The sequence below is a fragment of the Chiloscyllium plagiosum genome, chromosome 4 (genome assembly GCF_004010195.1).
Source record: "Chiloscyllium plagiosum isolate BGI_BamShark_2017 chromosome 4, ASM401019v2, whole genome shotgun sequence".
Lineage (NCBI taxonomy): Eukaryota > Metazoa > Chordata > Chondrichthyes > Orectolobiformes > Hemiscylliidae > Chiloscyllium > Chiloscyllium plagiosum.
The window spans coordinates 27537507-27545115 of record NC_057713.1 but is presented as its reverse complement, the minus strand read 5'-3'; the positions used below and the strand labels follow the sequence as shown (position 1 = coordinate 27545115).

Below are 7609 nucleotides of genomic sequence, written 5' to 3'. Positions count from 1 at the left end.
TGTACTCTATGCCACTCTCTCCCCACCCCCACCCTCCTCTAGCTTATCTCTCCACGCTTCAGGCTCTCTGCCTTTATTCCTGATGAAGGGCTTTTGCCCGAAACGTCCATTTTGCCTGTCCTCGGATGCTGTCTGAATTGCTGTGCTCTTCCAGCACCACTGATCCTATCCTAAACTAGACTTAATTATGCTGTTCCGAATAAAAACCGTCTCAATAAGCAAACCCCTCAAATGCAGAGCAAAAATGAAACAGAGGCTTATAAGTCCAAGGTGGAAGGGCAGAAGGAGAGAGAGTCTAGCAGCCTGTTTCCACACAGCCCACTGCTGAACTGACTGTAATGTAACTTCAAAGAAACAAGGAAAATTTACAGCCCAGGAACAGGCCCTTCGGCCCTCCAAGCCTGAGCCGATCCATAGTCACTGTCTAAAGTTATCGCCCAATTCCTAAGCATCTGTATGAGGGGAGTGGTGCACCTCATTCTGCACCACTCCCCTCCTTCCCAGAGACATGAGACAGTGCCAGTTCCCAATAACTGCCTGGCCAATCACCTGACTCTGTCTTCATTGCCATGGCCCTGCTAGCTCCATTGACAGTCTCCTCTTCTGTCCTTTGTCCATTGGTGAACCACCAATGTCTCCCCATCATACACCCTGCTCTCAGGCTGACCCACACATTCCTTCAGTTCTTCAGCAACTGATGTTGGAGTTCAGGGACTCCACCCACCTGCACAGACTGCATCGTTTGGCCCTGAGCTTCATTTTCCAGCACTCACTCACTCACTCACCCCGTTCTGACATGGCCAGACCCTGGATTGTTGTTTACTGCACAGTGGGAGGTGGGCAGCTGGGTGTGGTTCAGAGAATTAAACAGTGGAGGGGGGGTGGACAGGTCACTGTTTCATCAGGGTCACACCTACAGCTATACGAAAGGCTGTGCAGTAACCACCCTACACCCGCATCATGTAAACAGCCATTGTATTTCCAGAGGTCAAACAGCAGCCGGCCTTCCTGTGGGTCAAAGGGGAACACAATCAGTCAGCGATACCCCTTCAGTCAGTCCAAGGATTGGTCCAATCTCAGTCCAGGGGCTTGGTTACAGCAGTCAGAACCTTGATCCAGCTGGAATCCAAGGGTCTGTGCCCTCACATTCCCAGGACTGGGTCACAGTCAGATATGGGCAAGTCAGCCGGGAGCTGGAGAGAGATCAATCTGGGAGGTTGGCCGTTCTCAGTCAGGGTTCCCTGATGGAATACAATGTTAGTAAATCAGAAGTCATACATTTTGTTAAGAGTAACAGTGAAAAGGATTATTACTTGAATGGTAAAAAGTTACAGCACGCTGCTGTGCAGAGGGACCTGGGTGTCCCTGTGTGTGAATCACAAAAGATTGGTCTGCAGGTGGAACAGGTTATTAATAAGGCAAATGGAATTTTATCCTTCATTGCTAAAGGGATAGAGTTTAAAAGCAGGGAGGTTATGTTACAGCTGTACAAGGTGCTGGTGAGGCCACACCTGGAGTACTGTGTGCAGTTTTGGTCTCCTTACTTGAGAAAGGATGGACTGGCACTGGAGGGGGGGGGGGCAGAGGAGGTTCACGAAGTTGATTCCAGAGTTGAGGGGGTTGGAGTAGGAGGAGAGGCTGAGTAAATTGGGATTATATTCATTGGGATTTAGAAGAATGAGGGGGATCTTTTAGAAATATATAAAATTATGAAGGGAATCAATAAAATAGAAATTGAGAGGATGTTTCCACTGGTGGGTGAGACGAGGACAAGAGGGAACAGCCTCAAGATTAGAGGGAGCAGGTATAGAACTGAACCGAAAAGGAACTTCTTCACCCAGAGAGTTGTTAATCTATGGAAAAGTAGTTGACGCTGCTTCAGTAATCGCTTTTAAAGCTAAGGTAGATACATTTTTGAAAAGTAAAGGCATTAAGGGACCTGGTGAAAACGCGGGTAAGTGGAGCTGAGTCCATGAAAAGATCAGCTATGATCTTATTGAATGGGGGAAAAAGCTCCAATTATGTTGTTATGTTCCCCTCACATCAGTCCAGAGGGTGGGTCATGGTCAGCCAGGTCTGGGCATTTCTCATGGGCCAGGCTGTGGAGTCCTGGGGAAAGTGGGACATTTAAGTATGGGGATGAGCTTCGTTGGATTGGGTCAAAGAGAGAGAATGTTTACAGAGAAAAAGGGTGCATTTGAGACAGGAAGCTGGGATCTCATGGGACATGGTGCGGGGAGGGAGGGCGTAGGGAAGTGCTCCAGGAACAGGATTTTCACGGGTCACCATCATACTCACCTCTACCTGGGGAGACTATACAACCGACAAAGGCATTGACCATGGGGGTAAATCAGAGACATTCATGGAAATGGCGAGGGAGGATCATGGGGGGGTGGGGGCACAGCAACACAGAAAGGTGCATGGAGCGGGGGGAGGTGTGAGGGAGCTGGGTTAAATCCTGTGTTGAAGGTGAACCTCGGAGTCACTCACAGTCTCTTCAGGGTAGAAACAATATTGTCTGGATCTGAGGCCACTTGCATCGAATATGCTTTTATTCATTCAGCAATGCCACCTGATGAGCATCAAATTGCACTTCATCAGCAGAATGCTCATTATCGAAGAATGAACTTTACAGCACAGGAACAGACCCTTCAGCCCACTATGTCTAATGCCATTCTAAACAAATCCCACCTGCCAGCACATGGTGTGTATCCTTCTAGTCCCTGCCTGTTCATGTGTCTGTCCAAATGGTTGTTAAATGTTGTTATTGCATCTAGTTCTACTATGTCCCCTGGCACCACATTGCGGGCACCGACCACCCTCTATAAAGATCTTGCCACGCACATCTCCTTTAACCATTCCCTCTTTCTCCTTAAACCTCTGCTTCCTCTCAAATACTAGGAAGCTCCCACCCTGGAAACAAGACTCTGACTATCCACCCTATCCACGCCTCCCACAATTTTATATTCTTCTATCAGGTTGCCCCTCAGCCTCTGATTCTCGAGTGAAAACAATCCAAGTTTGTCCAACATCTCCTCATTGCTAATATACTCCAATCAAGGCAGCATGCTGGTAAACCTCTGCTTCACCCTTTCCAATGCCTCCACATCCTTCTATACGCTGAGAACCAAAGCTGCACACAATGTTCCACATGTGGCCAAAGTAAAGTTCTATATAAAGCTGCATCATGACTTGCCAACGTTTATACTTAATGCTCTGATCAATGAAAGCAAGCACACCATATGCCTACTTTCCCACCTTATCCACTTTCGGGGGAGCTGTGGTCTTGCACCCCAATACTCCTTGGGGTTACCTGCTAATCTTCCTCTTGTACTCAGGAGGACTGTAATCTTCATGGATACCACTGCTCATTCCCAGGTGTGGGGCCATGTTGGGGATCTCCTTATCTTGGCCCATGAATGAGCTGGGGATGTCATCGATGCTGTTTTCCCCAGATTACCCCCTGATGGTGAGTAAACCCAGGAGGCTCGGGCAGTGAGTTTCACCAGCTTCACCAGCTCTCCTCAGGGACAGGGTGCTATCAACTGCATACCTTTTAGAGCATGTGATAAATGGCACAAGATGGAAAAGATTAGTGGGAAGCCAGAGGATTGGGAGGACGTTAAAAACCAGTAGAGGATAACTGAAAAAAGCAACAAGGGGGAGAAGGTAAACCATGAGGGGAAGCCAGCTAGTAATATTAAAGAAGATTACCAGAGTTTTTTTCGATATTTAAAAGGTAAGAGAGAGGCCTCTGGAAAATGTGGTTGGATTACTAACAAGGAGCAAAGAAATGGCAGAGGAACTGAATAGGTAGCTGCTGGTAAATGACCTGTCTACAACAGTGTGATACAGCAACACAAAAAACACACAATGAATTAAATTTAATGACAGACTGTATCTTTGTAACTGATAGTGACCAATCGTTTGGCTGCAGAAAGGCAAAGTAACCTTGTGTGTAAGAGCAGGGAGTGTGTCCTGAATAGGAAATGAGTAAAGCAGAGGATATTGAAGATGATACTTGCTCCAAACTACAGTGAGGTTCATCCTTTTCTGGAATATTGTGTGTCATTCAAAATCATAACAAAGACTGTGAACAAGTGACATCCTCTCATGATGCTATCTCATGGAGAGCACAGAAACAGTACAATATTTCAGTTCCTCCATGTTTGATGAACTGTTTGGGCTAGCGCCCCCTATCTCCAGTTTAGGAACTGCTCTGGGCCACAGAATGCATTTGTAAATTGGTCCTCCACATCCAGGTAATTTGACGCATTTTCAAGTGATGCTTCAAATGATCTGTGTCATCAGATCAACTTAAGGGGAAAGCTACAAACATTTCTTTAAGTATGACACAACAACACAAAGGAAGCATTTAACAGAGTATAAAATCTTGCAGCCTTTGTGCAGCGCCATCCAATTCTGATCAGAAAGGCTGTGTCTATTTTACTTTTTGATATGTTTGATGGTGAACTGAAATTGGAAAGAACTCCTTTGAAACCAAGGACTGTGGACGGAATTGCTGCACTCTCAACAAGCTCATTGTCAGTTATGTTTACACAGCTGCTTTGTCCTAGTGGTGGGAGAGGCTGGCCATATAGAAGTAGGCCCACAGCAGGCCTCTGTACAAAGTGGGACTGGGTTGTTGTAGGGCTGGATGATTTAGGCCAAAAGCTATCTGATTGGCTCCTGGGAAACTGAACAGTATGTGGGTGTAAACAATACTGGCAAAAGATTTCAGCAGAGGATTGCAATTATTCACAGTCTTTATAATGATTTCAAATCACACAGAATGTGATAGAAAAGGATGAACCTTACTGCACTTTGATCTTCAATAATTTCTACTTTATGGATTTCCTGCAGCAAGACCAAATTATATCTTGCCCTTCAGTAAAATATTGACAGCCTGAAGATAATAGGCCAGGCAGCATCCGAGGAGCAGGAGAATCGGCGCTTCAGGCATAAGCCCTTCTTCAGAATGCTGTCTGGCCTGCTGTGCTTTTCCAGCACCACATTTTTCAACTCTGGTCTCCAACATCTGCAGTGCTCATTTTCTCACAGCCTGAAGATAGCCCCTTTATTTTCCCTCAATGGTTTTCTGTAAGCAGTGGCCTTTAACCAGTAACTAAGAGACTTTGCAGTTAATGTACAAATAATTGCCTGAGTCTTCTGTAAAGAAGTGAAAAGATCCTGGAGGAGAAAGACTGAGAAACAAAACCCTGAACAAACAAAATAACCGGAGAGGCATTGAGATGTTTCACCAGAATTTCCCACCCATCCATAACACCAATGTTTCTTTTGTCTGGTCCCATGTGTGAGGGCTTGGAAAGGGGTTAGAATTTTAAGGGGCTAGATTTTTTTTGAAAGGGAATGTTGAGGGAACTTTTGAAGTAGCAATTTTTTTAAAAAGTCATTTGTGGGATGTGGACATGGCTGGCTGGGTCAGCATTTATTACCCATCCCTAGTTGTCCCTTGAGAAGGTGGGGGTGAGCTGCCTTCTTGAACCACTGCAGTCCATGTGCTGTTGGCAGACCCACAATGCCCTTAGAGAGGGAATTCCAGGATTTTGACCCAGCCACACTGAGGGAACGACGATAATATTTCCAAGTCGGGCTCGGAGGGGAATTTGCAGAGGGTGGTGTTCCCATGTATCTGCGGCCCTTGTCCTTCTAAATGGAAGTGGTCATGGGTTTGGAAGGTGCTGCCTGAGGATCTATGATGAATCTCTGCAGTGCATCTTGTAGATAGTACACACTGCTGCTACTGAGCATCGATGGTGGAGGGAGTGGATGATTCTGGATGTGGAGCCAGTCAAGCAGCTGCTTTGTCCTGGATGGTGTCGAGATTCTTGAGCTGCCCCCATCCAGGCAAGTGGGGAGTATTCCATCACACTCCTGACTTGTGCTTTGTGGGCAGGTTTTGGAGAGTGGGGGGGTGCAGTGATCAGGAGATGACTTACTTTCTGCAGGATTCCTAGCCTCTGGCTTGCTTTTGTAGTCACAGAGTTATAGAGATATACAGCACAGAAACAGACCCTTCAGTCCAACTCGTCCATGCCAACCAGATATCCCAACCCAATCTAGTCCCATTTGCCAGTATTTGGCACATCTCCCTCTAAACCCTTCCTGTTCATATACCCATCCAGATGCCTTTCACATGTTGTAATTGTACCAGCCTCCACCACTTCCTCTGGCAGATCATTCCATACACACACCACCCTCTGTGTGAAAAGGTTGACCCTTAGGTCTCTTTTATATCTTTCCCCTCTCACCCTAAACCTATGCACTCTAGTTTTGGACTACCCCACCCTAGGGAAAATACCTTGTCTACTCACCCTATTCATGCCCCTCATGATTTTATAAACCTCTATAAGGTCACCCCTCAGCCTCCGACGCTCCAGGGAAAACAGCCCCAGCCTGTTCAGCCTCTCCCTGTAGTTCAAACCCTCCAACCCTGGCAACATCCTTGTAAATCTTTTCTGAACCCTTTCAGGTTTGTTTATATGGTGAGTCCAGCTGAGCTTCTGTTCAACCGTCTTCCTGTGTGTCAGGTGTGACTGCACCCAGCAGAGAGTTTACCCCCTGATACCTATTGATTCCAATTTTGCTAAGTTTCCTTTTCACTTGGTTGAATATGGTCTCGATGTCACTCTCCCTCTTGAATTCAGCTCTGTTGTCCATGTTTGAACCAAGGCTGTAATGAGGTCAGGAGCTGAGTGGTCCTAGGGGAACCCAAACTGGGCATCACTGAGCAGGTGCTGCTTAATGACACTTTCATCACTTTATTAATGATGGAGAGCAGACTGATGGGGCGGTAATTGGATCTGTCCTGCTTTTTATGTACAGGACATACCTGGGCAATTTCCCACATTGTCGAGTAGATGCCAGTGTGGTAGCTATACTGGAACAGCGTGGCTCGGGGAGTGGCAAGTTCTGGAGCACAAGTCTTCAGTACCATTGCTGGAACATTGTCAGGGCCCATAGCCTTTGCAGTATCCAGTGTCTCCAACTGTTTCTTGATATCATATAAAGTGAATCAAATTGGCTGGAGCCTGGTATCTGTGATGCTGGGGACCACTGGGGGAGACGGAGGTGGATCACCCACTCGGCACTTCAGGCTGAAGATTGCTGTGAAAGCTTCAGCCTTATCTTTTGCCCTGATGTGCTGGGCTCCTCCATCAATGGGAAGGGGGATATTTGTGGAGCCTCCCCCTCCAGTGAGTAGTTTAATTGTCCACCATCATTCACAACTGGATGTGGCAGGACTGCAGAGCTCAGATGTGAACCGTTGGTTATGGGATCGCTTAGCTCTGTCTGTCACTTGCTGTTTATGCCATTTGGCACACACATAGTCCTGTTTAGTGGCTTCACCAGGTGGACACCTCATCTTCAGGTATGCCTGGTGCTGCTGCTGGCATGTCCTCCTGCCCCCTCCATTGACCCAGGGTTGATCCCCTGACTTGATGGTAATGGTTGAGTGGGGGATATGCCGGCCCATGAGGTTACAGATTGTGCTGGAGTACGGTTCTGCTGTTGGTGGCCACAGAGTGCCTCATTGATCGCCCAGTCTGGAGTTGCTAGATCGGTTGGAAGTCTGTCCAATTTGGCA

At 47.0% G+C, this 7609-nt stretch overlaps 1 protein-coding gene across 1 annotated transcript in view; it reads left to right on the top strand.

Annotated features, from left to right (window-relative positions):
• Nucleotides 1-7609, top strand: part of LOC122548771 (SCO-spondin-like) — a 188294-nt gene that overhangs the window by 9891 nt on the left and 170794 nt on the right. The window lies entirely within an intron of this gene.